Genomic DNA, 16,246 nt, shown 5'->3' on the forward strand with positions numbered 1-16,246 from the left:
ACATTTAACTGGGTTCTGCTATATTGTGTTATATTTCACATCTGGGTACACAAGATTTATTCTTTTAATAGTTCTTTTCTTTTGACAGTTACTCATTTATGCAGTTTTCACTGTATTCCTCACATTACTTGGCTTTTCTGCATTTTAAATAGGGAAGGAATAGGGAAAAGTAAGATACATTCTTGGAAGAAGCAGCAGTTAATTCACCTTAACTGTAGGGGACAGTCATAATATAGATATTATAAAGAGAGCATCCGTAAGACAGTATCAGTTGATCTTGAGAAAGATTGAAGGAACATTGTTTGTGTATGAGCCCCAAGCAAATCTTTAGCAAGACTTTTGGCTAAGTGACTAAGTGGGTTTTTTTTTTTTTTTAAACTTATTGTACCCATGCTTTCTGGTGAACAGTCCCAAACCAAAGGATTATTTTATCCCCTTTGGTTTGAATCATACTTTAGGGTTATTGAATGGCTCCTTGCTTTGATATTAAAAATAAAGTTTTATATTATGCTGAATTACTTTTTTATGGCAACTTAAGTGTTGCTTTAATTGCCAAAGCTGATTTGTGTTTTTCAAATATGACAAATTGCTTTATAATATTACAATAACAGATTCTGCTCCCAATCCTGCTCAAATCTGACAAAACTCCCATTGACTGAAATTCAGTGGAAGCAAGATTGTCATAATCATTGTGATCAATAATATCTGATTTTTGTCAGGTGGTAAATAAATGTATTGATGTCCTAATTCTTGTTATTGTGTGTGGGCTCTTGCTGTCTGGGCTGGTGCTGGGTGGAAATGACCTGTTAATGCATGATGGAGTATAGTATGCTATACTAGACTGTCATAGTTTTTTTAGCACCCTCCCCAGCCAATCCAGCAGAAGCTGTGCCTTCCATTATCATTCTGGTTTAGGGACAGTACTAAAGTACAACTGGGGGAAGAATTTGGGTCTGGGTGAAATGATGTCCTAAAAATGAAGCCTGGAAATGAAGCCCAATTGCCTGGAGCTTCTCTGTCAAAAGAAGATGTAAAGTTTGAGTTTTTGCATGCTAAATCCATAACATGATGCACATGAAATGTATTACATTTACTGGCTGAGAAGTCTTAACATTGCTGTCACAACTGCCATTCATATGAAAGTTGAAATAGTTAACTGTTGATTAAAATGTTACTAAATATCAAAAATGTTTTTTAATTTGATGTATTGTAGATCCCTTATAAGAAAAAGAACACAACTAGTTTCATTTAAAGAAGATAGGGGGAAATGATGTAAGAATGTCAGGATTTCAATTTTCCCAGACGGATGTGTATAGATCAAAGCAGTAGTCATCAATATTTTATTTGTGACCAAACTGGTCAACTGTCATGATGGTTTGGGAAGGCTTTCTTATAGAACTACTAATGGCGAAGAAAATTTCTGAGGTCTTCTTTTTTAAAAGTCTAGTTACCGTGTTAGGAATAGAACAACCAATCTGATTGCCACTCGGTGTCCCTTATATGCCGATTTTTATGAGTTGACTATATCTTCTACCAGTAGAATTTTAATTTATAGAGAAATTGTACTTCATTTTTTTTCCCGTTCAGGGCCAAATTCTACCACCATTCCTTGCATGAGTGGAGTCTTATTGGCCTCACCACTTTAATGTCTTGAGGCCTGTCACTCCACTCCTGCACTAAAATCTGATAGAGGAAGAGGTTTGTCCCAGAATTTTCCATTATGAGGACTGTACCCCAGTACACAAAGTCAGAGGAGACTTGTGCATGGTGGGTACGCTCTGTGTGTGTGTGTGTGTGTGTGTGTGTGTGTGTGTGTGTGTGAGAGACCCCTGATTTTTCTGTAGTCAACAGAAGTTGCATGCCTGTTCTTGAATTAGCTCCATACGTGTGGAATCCTGTGTGTCGAACCCCATTGAAGATGGTGTATTTTTAAAAACTGATCCCAAACTATATTTATTTGATATTTTGTGTATGAGAAAAATAGAAAACAGAACTTGTGCTATCTTTTTATTGTTTTTTCCTGCTGTAGCGGCATTCGTAGCAGCAGATGGCATTCTATCCTCGCAGTTGTAAATCCTCTGGTACTGCATATTGCTGGCAGGTAGCTACAAATATGCAATAAAAGGATTCACGCTTGGAAGCAGAAAAACATATATATATCAATTGGCTAAGTTAATATCCATTTATATAAATATTCACGATGATTCAGATTGTTGTACAAAGTTTTGTTTACAGAACAGATAATGGATATTCTGCATATTTCAGCCATATTGAGATAGTTTGAAATAGTTTTATTTGAACATTGTTAAAACATTTGATCTTATGTTCATATACTCAGAAAACTGAGTAATCTAACTTAATTACAAGACTTGTTCTACAGTTAGTGTAATGTAGCAAAGTTTCTTTTGGCTTGTTGGTGTAAATTTGGAGCTACATTTTAAAACCTCCTATAACATCAAATATCAGATACATAGATTGTAGGAAAAACAATGAAAATAATTCAGCAAATTCATTGCCTATGTTCTATTGTTCATTAAATGGTCCTCGAGGGTTTTCTTTCTAAGTAAACTGAAAAAGCCGCAAAGGTTGCTCCCATGGTGCCACTACATATTTGTGGTACCACTGAGCAGGTGCTACTATATTGTTAATGAAAGAGTAATGCACTAGGATATAGTCTTTCCGAGTTGTACACATTAACATATGTAATATATTTCTAAGTGCTATTGAGCCATATTATCTGGTATGGTATAGTGTAGCACTACTGGTGTATTTTTGTCCTAAAGCTGATGTAACTAGCCCAACCAGACTAATCCCACTGTAAGGCTAATCCTTTGGTGGCATATTGCTGACACAGGTGCCATTAGTGTAGCAGGAAAGAGATGTGTCTGGAACTGCCCTGGGCTGTGCTGATCTTGGGCTGTGTTTTCAACTGTTTGGACAAACAACAGCTGTTCTAACATGGTGCCTGGGGTCTGCCCCTGAGCAGAATATCATTTGGATCAAAGCAGTGCAGAGATGAACTTTTTAAACCATGTTTGTGCCATCACCAACAATCTGTTGGCAAATCAGCATCACATGAGGATCTGGCCCATTATTTCAGTAACCAAAGTCTTATTTATTACAGAACACTTTGTGTTTCATTATTTGACTAATTTATTAAATGGGTTTTGTCAATTTTCTTAACTTGTGACCAATATGTACATTTATTTTTGTTTTATTATTATTAAAGGTGATTATTTCTTCCTGTTAAGAAAATGTAAGTGGTAGGGGAAATATCATGAATATTTGAGGGAAATAACATGCATGCTCAAGAGGGAAACGACCATTTCTCTTACATGTGTTGTATTGCTAAAGTATGGTTTTTGAGGATATCTAAGAGGATAGATTTTAGCCAGATACATGCCCCAAGTAGTGCTCTGGTAGATGTGAGGGACGAGGATAGATATCCTAGTGAGATAGTGGGGTGTTTCCTTCCTCCTGATTGGCAGATTTGAAACTTCCTCAGTCACTTGATTTTCCTTTTGGGCTTGGAATAAACGACCAGCTCTTTGAATTGGGGGAAGGGGTGATGGGCAGGAGTGCTTTCTTGGTCCATTGTCAGTGGTTGGCAAACTTCCCCTCTACCTTTGAAATTTACTTTTGTAGGGGCGTTGTTGATATGCAGTCACAAGTATTGAGAGCCAGCAGTAGTTGCAGTGTTTCCCAGAATGCTTAGGTCTACAGGAAACCATCACTGTATTGTGTTTTAGAAAGAAGTTTTACCTCTCCACAGATTGGTTTGGGGTGGATGGGTGGGGAGGTGTGTGTGTGTGTGTGCGCGCACATGTGAGTTGAGTTGAGAGGGAGTTTAAACTTCCTGTACAGCAGGCATTCTCAAACTCTTTAATTATGATTAATGCAATTTAATAGATTATCAGTTGATCTCTCCTGTCACCAGTATTCATGTTACTTTCCCAAAGCAAGTACAAAAAATGCTTAAATGGAAGAGTAACTTTAGGAAAGTAAGGAGTGTATTTTCAGCTGTCTTTTTATGCAGTTTAGTAACAGGAAACAGGTCAGCACAAGATAATCTGTAAGTGCTACATAGGCCACCAGCAAGTGCTCAGCATGTCGACAATAGTCCATGGATCATAGCTTGAAAACTTCTGCCCTGAGGAAGTGCTGCTTGTGGTAGAGCTGCAATGCATGTTTAATTTAGTCACAGATTATGGCTTGGGGAGACGCATCTCACTGTATCTGGGCTCTTTGGTTCTCATCGGTTTGTGGCTTGATATTACCTTGGGTAAATCTGAATATAGCACATTGGAGAGTTCTTTTTCTTTTCTTTTCTGGATAATAAATAACGGGAGTACAACTCAGTTGATAAAATGCATAAGCTTAATAGGTTTGATAAAAATTATGACGGTCACTTAAACCAAGTCAAGTTGGTCGTGTCTGCATATCCTGACCTCACAGTAATAGCAACTGTCATTACTACTAACAGTGTGGTGTTAAGTTTCTCATACATTTAAAGTTTATGGTAAAGTTATAAAAAGTTACTCTTGGCTTAAATTTCCTTTTCCTTTTATAGACTGAGTTGCTATGTTTCTAGGATGCGAAGTTAAAAACATACATATGTACATACACACTCAGAAGCCCCACAATGCTCTTGGGCAAACTGTATTTTTAAAAACAAAAGACTCCTTTTAACTGTCAGCTCCTTTTTAATTTCTGTGGTTTTGTTTTTTGAGTATGGTTGTAAGTATGTACTAGATTTGAAGGTGGAGATAGGATTTACTCACTAGACTGTTCTAGTGGTTTTACATACTTTTATAACCTAATATAAATTTTTTTAAAAGAAATTAAATTCAAAACGTTAAGGTGCTGAATGAATTCAGAATCAGTGCTCTAATACTGTCCATCATTTTCATTGCTTTGTGGCCTCTATCTTTAGTCTTCCTCCCTCTCCCCATTTTCCTTTTTCTCCCCCATCACCATGGATTAAGGATTATGTTTACCTTAATTATGCACTTGCCATCTTTACTATGTACAGCATGTGGTGCTATTTAATAGCATTTAACCTTGGGTTATATTTTTAGGATTGGGTCATTCTACAGCAATTTCCAAAACACTTAGGGCCAGAATTGGGTCCTATTACACCTTTGGGCAAGGGCAGCCTTGTGAAAGTAGCATTAGTAAGAGCAAGTGCTTTGATTTGGCTGTGGCACTTAACAGAGCTCCATCACAGATTAGTCCTGTTAGGATCAGGAGTGGTCTTCCTGAGGACTTGTATGGTTAGGCAGGGGAGTACTCTGGTTAAAATGTACAGACAACTCCCACATCCTGGCCCAGAAACCTGTTCCATTAATCTGGCTGCAGATGACCTGCAGGGTGTGAACTCCACAAATTTTGGGAGGAAACCAGAACGGGTCCAGTAGCTCCAATGAGCTTGTCTACCTTTTTACCTATTTGTGCATATGCTTGAGGAGGGTGAGTTTTAGCTCCTAATTCAAATAATCAGGTTTAGCAAGTATATATCTGCTTCAAAAGTATTTGTAAAGCAAATCATTTTCAGTTCACATTCCAGTACGAACCATTTTAAAATAAAAGTTTCAAATGTGAAATCCAACGGGCCAGATTAGTGGTATAGTCTGAGAATGTAACGGAGGCTGATTGTCTTCCCCTGGCTCCGTCCTAAACCCAGTGTAGGTTAGAGCAGTCTGGGGGCTGTTCTAATCTCCACTAAATGGCAATGGTTCCCAAGGGACCGCTCACTAGTTTAGGAATACTGGGGTCTAGTGTGTTCTGACCTGCCACGCTTCTTCCTGCCCCATGCATAAAAATAGAGGGATGCAATGGTCGAGTATTCTAGAGTAAGAGCAAGCTCCCATGCCCAGCTAGGGAGATACGGGCAGTTTTATTCCATTTGTGCCAGCTGAGCAGTCCAGGGAATCTGGCCCAGTATTCTCATTTGGGCGTAGAAGCTATGGAGAAAGATAAATGGTAGAGATTACTGTATTTTAGTTATCCACAGTAAGTTATTCCTAAATTGGGGAATTATTGTGAAGTAGTTTAACTAATTATTGATTTTGGTGGGGGGAAAAGATCTCTTGTGTATATTGTGTATAATACCGTCACATTCCATCTACTTGTCTGTCTAATCAATATAAAGAAGGTCAAGCTATTAAATAGTATTTGGGACTACATTCATATTAAGATGCTTTTCCAATTTTTTAACTTGTAAATGTAAAATGTGAGGTTTTGAGAAATAGAGCTGCATCATAATAAACAATAATTAGGAGAGTCAGAATTAGACAACAGTATATTGTAGGGGAAGAAAGGAACAAAATATGTTGATTTTTAGGATAATTTTCAGCCTTGGGAAACGCAATTTGCTATTGCTAAAAGCACAATCCCAGGGTATTCTGACATTTAAGCACTTTTTGAATTTAGGGCCACGTTTGTTCTCTAATGCAGAACGTCTGCTATATTGACTTACATTGATATCTCTCACTACACTATCTCTTCATTCATTTATTTGATTGTCTTCTCTGTAGGCATGATAACATTAGAGCTGGTAGGAACAAGAAATACACTTACAGAATTTGGCTACTTTTGGCTCTGATCCTGTAAAGCATTACACAGAGTAGGATCCTTGTGCCTGTGCAGATCTGCATTGACTTAACTGGAGCTCTGTGTGGGTGCAGGCATTGGCCTGTGCAAGCTATGTAACAGGATCGGGGCCTTAGTGTCTTCGTGATGATATCTTAACGGTTTTGAGTGATGACCCTTTTTCTAAGGTGTAAAATATATACATTATTTTATTTCATTACAAGAAAGTAAAGGATTGCTTTGCTGACAGGTGGTGGAAATTAGCAGGCAGTTTTGAAATTGTGCTATTCACTAGAAATTAGATCTCATTTTAATTCAGCTTTTCCCAACTAGTAAATGCGGTTAATGCCATACATATTCTGCTGATATGGATGAAGAGATCAACATAGCTACAGGGCTAGTTTAATTTATAGGTAAAGAGGCAGTGATAAATGGGATTAATGTAGTAGTGGTCACTAAACTCCTCAGCCATCAGGGATTCAATAGTGTTAGTTGCTCATTAAAGATATTGTCAGGGTGCATCAAATAGAAATTTGAAAAGGAATAGCCAACTAGCCCCTAATTATCAAAATACAGAAAATACTAATTATGCCTTAATTAGCTTTTCTTTTAATGTACTGAAATTGTTACTTTTTGTGTAGCACAAATGGATAGTTATAACAACAATAAATAGGTTGTTTTAATAACTTTCTTTTACCTCTGGGAAAACGGCACTCCAATTTTTAATATGCAATAATGCTTCTCTGTAGCCTGTAGGAGATGAAAATTATTAAGTAGCTTTATTTTTTGAAGATTTTACAGCAGCTTTGGGAAGAATTATTTCACCATGCATCAATTATTTTTAATTGAACTGAATATTTTTCAGATTGCATGAAATGCCTCTCACTTGAGTTTAACATGTAGAGTTTGTTAAGGAAGCATCATAATGAGAACTGGGTGCAACTTGCCTCTGTAATACATTCGAGTAGGGGTATGGAATGATTAAAGTTTCAAAAGATGGAAAGAGGAGGCAACAATTTATTTTTATGTAGATAAAACTGAGATAAGCCATGACTTCCTAGTCAAAAATATGCTATAGTTTACAAATACTCTGGTTATTAAAAAACTTGTATCGGAGAATAGGATATTGCGAAACACATATTGTAAATTAATGATCATGGGGAATGAAATTATGGATAAAATAGAAGGGTTCTGATGAAATATTTTTAATTTGGAGTAATGTTCAGTAATATGTGGAAGAACGTATATTAAAGACAGTAATCATTTACATCATAGGGACAGATCTTGGCTTTAGTATTTTCCACAGCATGGCTACCAGACTGTACTCCACAACAACAGAATGCTATTCTTGAAGTGCTTGCTTCAAAGCTCATAAAGTCATTGGAGAGTCTCCCACCTAAGTGAGTAAGTCTACTCACCTGGAAGACTTTTGTCAATTTCACTTGGGCAGAAAGTGAAATTGACAACAGCCTTCCAGCCTCTCTGGCAGGCACTCAAGAGGCAACCTCTCCGCCTCCCCCAGCTATGGGACCAAAGAGGCAGAGAGCCTGGCCACGCAGCTTTCCCCCCAGACAGAAAGACAGAGAGCCCAGCTACTCAGCCTCCCCATCTACCCACCAGCTCTGGGAGCCCAAAAGGCAGAGAACCCAGACACACAGCCTCTCCCCAAGCTTCAAGGACAGAGAGGAAGAGAGTCAGAAAGCTCAGCCACTCCCTCAGAGCTTGGAGGGGAGGGGAAAAGAGAGGCTGAGTGCCTGAGGTCTTTGCATTGCTGGCCCTAGCATGTAGAGTGGGGTGGGTGTGTGGGGAAGAGAAAGTGGAGAAGCACACAGTCTGTGCAGCCTGGCTTTCTACATCTCCATGTAACAGAACTGGAAGGGAGGGAGGAGAGAGGTTGAGCACCGAGTCAGACCTTGGCAGCCCTCCTGGAATGCTCTTATTATCTGTGCTTTAAGAGCCTTCTGGCGCGGGGGGTCATTTCAGTTTTCCCAATGGAAAAATCGAAATTTTTTGGCAAAACTGAAATTTTCCTGTAGAACATTTTGGTTTTGCGAAAAGGTCTTTTTTTCCGCCAGAAAATCATTTAGATGAAAAATTTCCTACCAGCTTTATTAAATATGCTTTGTTTTAAAATCCTAAAGGCATACAGAACAGCCTTGATCTAAGGCCAATATAGAATGCCAACAAACAAATATATTACAGGAAGGCAAATATAAAAGTCCAACATGAATAAGCTTTAAATAGTTAATAAGTTAGGGAAGGGAAGACTCTTTGGCTATTAGGAGAATTTAGTAAGGAAGCTGCCCCTGGTTACTATAAGTTTTTCCAGTACACCTGTATTCAAAGTACAACAAAGAGCATTGCAAGGTGAAGCCGGGTATATCATGTAGCCCCTAACTGCTGCTTTGCTTGACATTTTCAATTCCTGAGATGAGTAGATGAATTAATGAATAATATTCACTTGCTGGTGACACAGAAAATATTAATTCAAGCATTTTGTTTAATTCTCAAATTCTTAAAGATAATTTGAATCTCTGCCATCCTGTTGCAATGCATTCAGGAGTTAGACTGCTCTAGATGTCTATTTTGTTTAAAAAGAACCCCACCAAACATGCAAGAAGCAGAGCAGAAGAGCATATTTTTCACTTTGTTGGTCCATCTGACACCATATATTCTGCACTACTTATTACCCATTTGACCTAGTTTAGAAGTTGTAATATCTGGATTTATGTAAGATGAGAGAAGGAAGAGAATCCTAAGATACGAGAAATCTCCCCTTGATTATAGTAGGAGCAGAATATGGCCCAAGTGACATGGTATAAGAACACACACTTAACTCCCACTTCAACCACACACTTGGAATATGATTTGAGGAGACTCCTTTTTTTAAATTCCTTTCTGAATCTCTGTACTAAATGCCCTGTAATACAACCCTCATTATAACAAAGCATGCTCATAGCTCTTTCTGACATACTGTGCCATTGATTTATCAGCACTTGGCTTTATATACAACAATACCTCCCCTCACCCCACAAGATTAATTTGTTCTCGGCAGTTGCTATTAAAAAATACTAATCTCTCTCAAATCACAAATTATAATCATATCCAAATAACCCGATAATATATTTGCCAAGCACTTAAGAAGTCAATCATTTGAATGGATGCAGTATTACTTTTAAGGTCTGCAAGTGATGGTATCAATTCTGAATCGTTTAAATATTAGTTTACAAAATATTGCTTATAGCTTAATAGCATCATAGATGTAGCTTCACAAAGATATTGGCTCTAGACAGTAATTATATCCTCAGCCTAATGTTGTGGTTAATGGACATACACATTTCAGTGATAATTGCAATGCCTGAACATGATGATGTGCCTTTATTAGCAGCTACAAAATAAAGCTGAGTTAGAGCCAGTTGCAGAACTGAACTATGATCATTATTTATTTTGAAGATGGCTTGATTTTTATTGGAAAAATATTCTCTCTAATAGCACAAAACTTTATATAAACCAATGTTTTGATTATAAATATAGGAATAAATATTAATTATATAAATGTTCATATAGGCAGTGGCTGGTGTGAATAAATGGACTAAATGTTCACTTAATCACATTATAAAGTAGAGATAAATGAATGTCTAAAATATGCAAAAAAAGCAAATCTTAATATTGCAATGTCAAATATTCAAAAGTTAGGAAATACCAGAATTAAGGTTGCCCATTCAACCTTAATTTCACCCACCTGTATTCATGCATTTTGGTGTTGTCTTTAATTACATAATGTCATATTACTCCCCCCCCCAAACCTCCCAGAAGATCCTTGCCATCCCAGTACACAGACTGGATGGTGCTGAGGGAGTGAATCCTGTTTGTGTAGTGAATAAGGCTGTTTGTGTGTAATCCTTGCCTCATCTGCTGCAGAAGTTGGAAGATGTGTAGTAATGAGACAGGAAACTGTAGGAAGAAAAAGAATGTTCTTGTAGTTAAGGAAGCTGAATGCTATGCTGGAGAAGTGGATTTTATTCCTGCATCTGCCCCCACAAACTTCCTATGTCCAATGACATAGAATTACTAATCCAATATTTGGTTAAGATCTGCATGGGAGTCACAGAGGAGGTACTGAGAGACCTTATCGTGGGAGGTCACAGAAAATGTAACATTTTGCACGAAAGGTTCAATAAAATTTAAATGGTAAAAAATGGACACCCCTGCTATTGTTTCAGTGAAGAGTGCTGGATCCAAGTGTAAGTAGCAGACTGCTAAAGCTTCTGCTAAATGAGAACTAGCCCCCTTACAAAATATTATTTAATACATAAAGTGCAGACCATGACAAAACGTGTCATGAAATCTCATTGTTGCATAAGGTGTTTAGTCCACAGCTTTGTTTGCAGCTCAGAGAGGCATACCTGTGCTAGCTTTAATCTAGCTTAGCGCTGCTGAAAATAGTGGTGAAGACGTGGTAGTGCCAACCCCAGCTAAAGCTAGCAATTCAAATATGTATTTAGGTTTCCAAGTGAGCTTGTACAACCCATGCCACTGTGTCTTCACTGCTATTTTTAACCAGCCTATCTAGATTTAATCTAACATGAGTATTCCTACCTGAGCTGTAATCACACCTCTAACTGCAATGTAGACATACCCTTTGTTTGATCTCAGTTCTCGCTAAAGAGTGATTTAGAAAAATGGATCATTTACTAAAAAGGACATTAGCATGTTGTGCCATGTCAGCTTAGAAAAAAATAAGAGGACAGATATGAGACACGCAGTTTTACATCCACTGATTTGAAACCATAGTGGGCAGTGTATTCTCGCTGCCTAGAGTATGAAAGGGTGGGGAATGTGGGCATTTTTTTACAAAAGTACATGACTCAGTTTACCCACTCACATTGTATTGCTACCCACGTGGTGTGATGAAGTTAATTCCTCCCTTGGAGAAGGGAAGTAAGACAAGACTCTCAGGGTATATCTTCACTACCTGCCAGATCGGTGGGCAGCGATTGATCCAGTTGGGATTGATTTATCGCATCTAGTCTAGGCACAATAAATCGACCCCCAAGTGCTCTCCCGTCGACTCCTGTACTCCAGTACTGCGAGAGGCCCAGGCGGAGTCGACGGGGGAGCGGCAGCAGTCGACTCACCGCGGTGAAGACACCACGGTAAGTAGATCTAAGTACATCAACTTCAGCTACGTTATTCATGTAGCTGAAGTTGCGTAACTTAGATCTATCCCCCCGCTAGTGTAGACCAGGGCTCAGAGACCATGTCAACCCTACAACACTGACAGGGATCTAGTGGCACTATAGAGTCACAATTATAGCACTGTGGTATTATAGTGTAGAAGAGATTTTTGTCAGTGTAGGTCAGTGATTCTCAACCAATGCTATGTGTACCCCTCAGACGTCTCGGGGTGCTCAGACGTCTTTCAGAGGGTACTCAACTCATCTAGATCAGTGTTTCTCAATCTGGGGGTTGCAGCTTCCAGAGGGTTCGCAAGTGCAGGGCCAGCATTAGGGGGTGGCAAGCAGGGCAACTGACCATGGTTCACGCCACTGGATTCTGTGAAGCTAAGTTACCTGTTTCAGCCCTATCATCTGGGGCTCGGGCTTCAGACAAGGCTCACAAGTGAAAAACAGATTCAAGTATCACACTGAAATGCAAGTACAATATTTATATTTCAGTCAATTTATTTGATGATTATATAGTAAAAATGATAAAGTAAGCAATTTTTCAGTAATAGTGTGCTCTGACACTTTTGTATATTCGGGTCTCATTTTGTAAGAAAGTAGTTTTTAAATGAGATGAAACTTGGGGGTATGCAAGACAAATCAGATTCCAAAAAGGGAGTACAGTAGTCTGGAAAGGTTGAGAACCACTGATATAGGTAATCCACCTCTCCAACACCAGGGTTAGATCAGCACAACTCTGGTGCTCATGGGTGTTAATTTTTCAGATTCCCAAGCACTGTAGCTTTGTTGACTTAACTTTTAAGTGTAGGCCATGCCAGAGTCATATAGGCCTGTCTGAGCTGGTATCAAATGCACCATCAAGAACTGAATGGAGTCAACACATCGGAGTGCCCTGGAGAGACAATGTAAAATCCAATGACCAGACATTAATTTTTAACGAGTAGGAAACAGAGGATATCTCTGCAGGAGAAAGACTCAGGTTTTGTTGTAGAAGCCCTGAAATTTCACATCCCACTTTGGTCCTTATATTTTTGCAAGTAAGATTTCCCTTCAAAGGTGGTGATAAATTAACAGATTTCAATTGCCCATCAATCAAAAATAACTTCAGACTGCACGTTTGCTCAAGTCAAACTTGTTTATAACATTTTTCATCAGGAAGAAAGGCATTCAGTCATTAAACAGAGAGTGTACTTAAAATTTTGTGCCATATTTAAAATTTGTATTTTGAAACCTCAAAACCAGTTGCGTCTTGTGTGGTTATATTTACAGTATTTTGCTCACTTAGGTTTGCCAAAGGATTGAATGGGCATGGAGAATAATCACCCCTCTGATCTCTAGAGATGGACCCTCCAGGTCGAGGTGGTTCAGGGCCCTCTCTGGGGCAGTGTAGGGAAGGCTGGACAGCTGCTGCTCATTTTATACCTGTACTATGGATAAGCAAATGAGCTTTACTTCATGAGCACTCAATTTCACTTAATTTTAAAGATTTTATTTTTGTTAGGAAATAATTTTCCCTAAGTAACATTCTTTGAAGTAAAATTACATATGGACAGATACCTCTGAGGCATGTAGCCATGAACAGATGGGTAACCAGGATAAAGTAGTGAAAATGTTAAAACTCTGACTTTACAGTCAGCTATAAGGCCTGTATTAAATATCAAACGTGAATTGTCATTCTTAAACATAATCTTTGCCAGTCCAGTCTCTAGGAGTATTTTTCATGTCTTTGTCAATCAGGCACAAGTTCCAATAAGATTCTTAATTCCCCAATGCATGCCATTTCTCTGCCTTCCCCCCGCCACCTCCAGTCACATATCATCAAACCTTAGTTATTGCTGTAAAATGTGTTCGCTTTACCTGCATTTCTCCTGTTCATGTTTGCTCCTAATTTTAATTTGCAATTCAAGACTTATTTCCAAGCATTTGTGTTGAAAAACAAACACCATCTGCATCCTTTAGATGATATAAGGAAAGACAAGTAACATAAAGAAGACATGTTTAGGGAACCTGATTCTCGTCATCAAGATACTGTCACTTACCCATCCAATCTAAGGAGCAATAAATCCATATTCACTCTAATTGAGATGAAGACATAGAGTCAAATTACTAAGAACTGTTTCCTGCAAAGCACAACAGCCAAATGAGTGATTATAGTATGAGGATCACTAATGGTTTGAGAGATAAATGAAGTTTGATCTACTGCCTCAGTGTTCCTATTCCCTTGCTTTGGGAACATAATGAAATTGTCATTAAATGTGAACTGGGCCTTTGTCTTCGTCTGCACTCAAATTTGCATAACATTGCCAAAATATTGAATGGCCTGGCCTGCTCTCAAAGATTGGTTATGTTGGGAAAAGACTGGAACCATAGAAAAGAGTTTCCTAGTGTAATTAGAGAAGGACTTTGTTAAGGTTCAATACCTTTCCTCCTCTGAGGAGAGTGAAATGTCATCCCCGGCCCTTCTCTTTTTCCACTGAATCAAGACATTTTTGACAGATGTTACTTGTGTAAACAACTATACATAAAGTCTCCAGTTTGCGAACTAAAAGAAAAAGTAATCCAGCACACAGAACTCTATTTGTCCACTTGTTAATACGTGGCTCAGCCAAGCATTTCAGCAATTCACATGCTACCTTCCCTCTAGGCTGTCAACAAATTATAATTTCTCTAGCTCAATAAAGAAGATTGAGTGAGACATGTCCAAAGCTGGATCCAACAGTAGTGACTATACCCATAAGTTGTTTTCAAGAAGACTTTAATTTAAGGACTCTCTTGAGTCTCCCTTAATTATGTTTTTAATCTGTCATTCACCCCATTTAAAGGTAGACAGTTCAGGATTCTTTGCAACACTTATTGCCCACTCAGGCTCAATGTCCTGTGTGACAATCCATTGAATTAAAAGGTTTTGTAAAGTCCAGCCACGAGGAAGTTTGTGTGGAAGGTTGGTTTTTATGAGAGTATCCAGTGTCCAGGGGACACCATCATAGGGCCTAATCACATCAGCCACACTATCAGAGGCTCGTTCACCTGCGCATCTACCCATGTGATATATGCCATCATGTGCCAGCAATGCCCCTCTGCCATGTACGTTGGTCAAACTGGACAGTCTCTACGTAAAAGAATAAATGGACACAAATCAGATGTCAAGAATTATAACATTCAAAAACCAGTTGGAGAACACTTCAATCTCTCTGGTCACTCGATTACGGACCTGAGGGTGGCTATTCTTCAACAAAAAAACTTCAAAAACAGACTCCAACGAGAGACTGCTGAATTGGAATTTGCAAACTGGATACAATTAACTTAGGCTTGAATAGAGACTGGGAATGGATGAGTCATTACACAAAGTAAAACTATTTCCCCATGGTATTTCTCCCCCCCACCCCACCCCCCACTGTTCCTCAGATGTTCTTGTTAACTGCTGGAAGTAGCCTACCTTGCTTGTCACCATGAAAGGTTTTCCTCCCTTCCCCCCTGCTGCTGGTGATGGCTCATCTTAAGTGATCACTCTCCTTACAGTGTGTATGTTAAAACCCATTGTTTCATGTTCTCTGTGTGTGTATATCAATCTCCCCTCTGTATTTTCCACCAAATGCATCCGATGAAGTGAGCTGTAGCTCACGAAAGCTTATGCTCAAATAAATTTGTTAGTCTCTAAGGTGCCACAAGTACTCCTTTTCTTTTTTCTTCAGTACAGAATACTCTTCTTTTTATTCTATAGTCTCTTGTGTTTTGACCAGTATACGATGGAGACAGCGACCCATCTATGCCAGCATGAGCTCCCAGACTATCAGACTGAGCACTAGAATGCCACAGACACCTTCTTGTCAGTAAGCTTGTTATACAGTTTCCAGACTCCTGCAATTATTACATTGTCTTTTTACTGCACAGGTAGAGCACATCATCAGTCCATCACAAAGGCTACCCATTTGCGGTATTGGAATGATCAATTTGAGAGCATTAAGAAGTAATGAGCACCCCCCAGCTCACCAAGTCTATTCAGACTTTGACTAAGCAAATTCCTTCAAAGTAATAGTGGAATGTTTCTCTTAGGCCCAATGGCCTTATTGAACCAGAGATCAGCTTTCAGTGGCTACCAGTTAAAATTCTATTGTCTGTACAGTGGTCCTAGTGAGTTCAGAACCTGAGTAAGTAACTCTTACTCCTGATATCATTTAAAGTTATTGCTGAAATGGTGGATGAAGGAACACTAGAGATTGGTGTGGAAATATTTGTGTTTAAATTATTTCAGCAGACATGATTTTTAATCGAATATTCAAACTACCCAGATTTTTCATCCCCTATGTGAATTCTTGCTGCTGTATGACTGGAGTTATTTACTAGCATCCCACACCACAATGGTTCCCAAAACGTGGGATAAGTATTTTAAGGATCTCTGCCATGGGGAAAAAAAAGAAACACTTGAGGACATTGAGCCATATTTTTAGTTTAATATTACAAAGCAAAAC

At 38.6% G+C, this 16,246-nt stretch overlaps 1 protein-coding gene across 6 annotated transcripts in view; it reads left to right on the forward strand.

Moving 5' to 3' along the window:
* RANBP17 (RAN binding protein 17) overlaps positions 1–16,246 on the forward strand; it is a 256,018-nt gene that overhangs the window by 47,174 nt on the left and 192,598 nt on the right. The window lies entirely within an intron of this gene.

Source organism: Dermochelys coriacea, chromosome 8 (genome assembly GCF_009764565.3).
Source record: "Dermochelys coriacea isolate rDerCor1 chromosome 8, rDerCor1.pri.v4, whole genome shotgun sequence".
NCBI classification, from domain to species: domain Eukaryota; kingdom Metazoa; phylum Chordata; order Testudines; family Dermochelyidae; genus Dermochelys; species Dermochelys coriacea.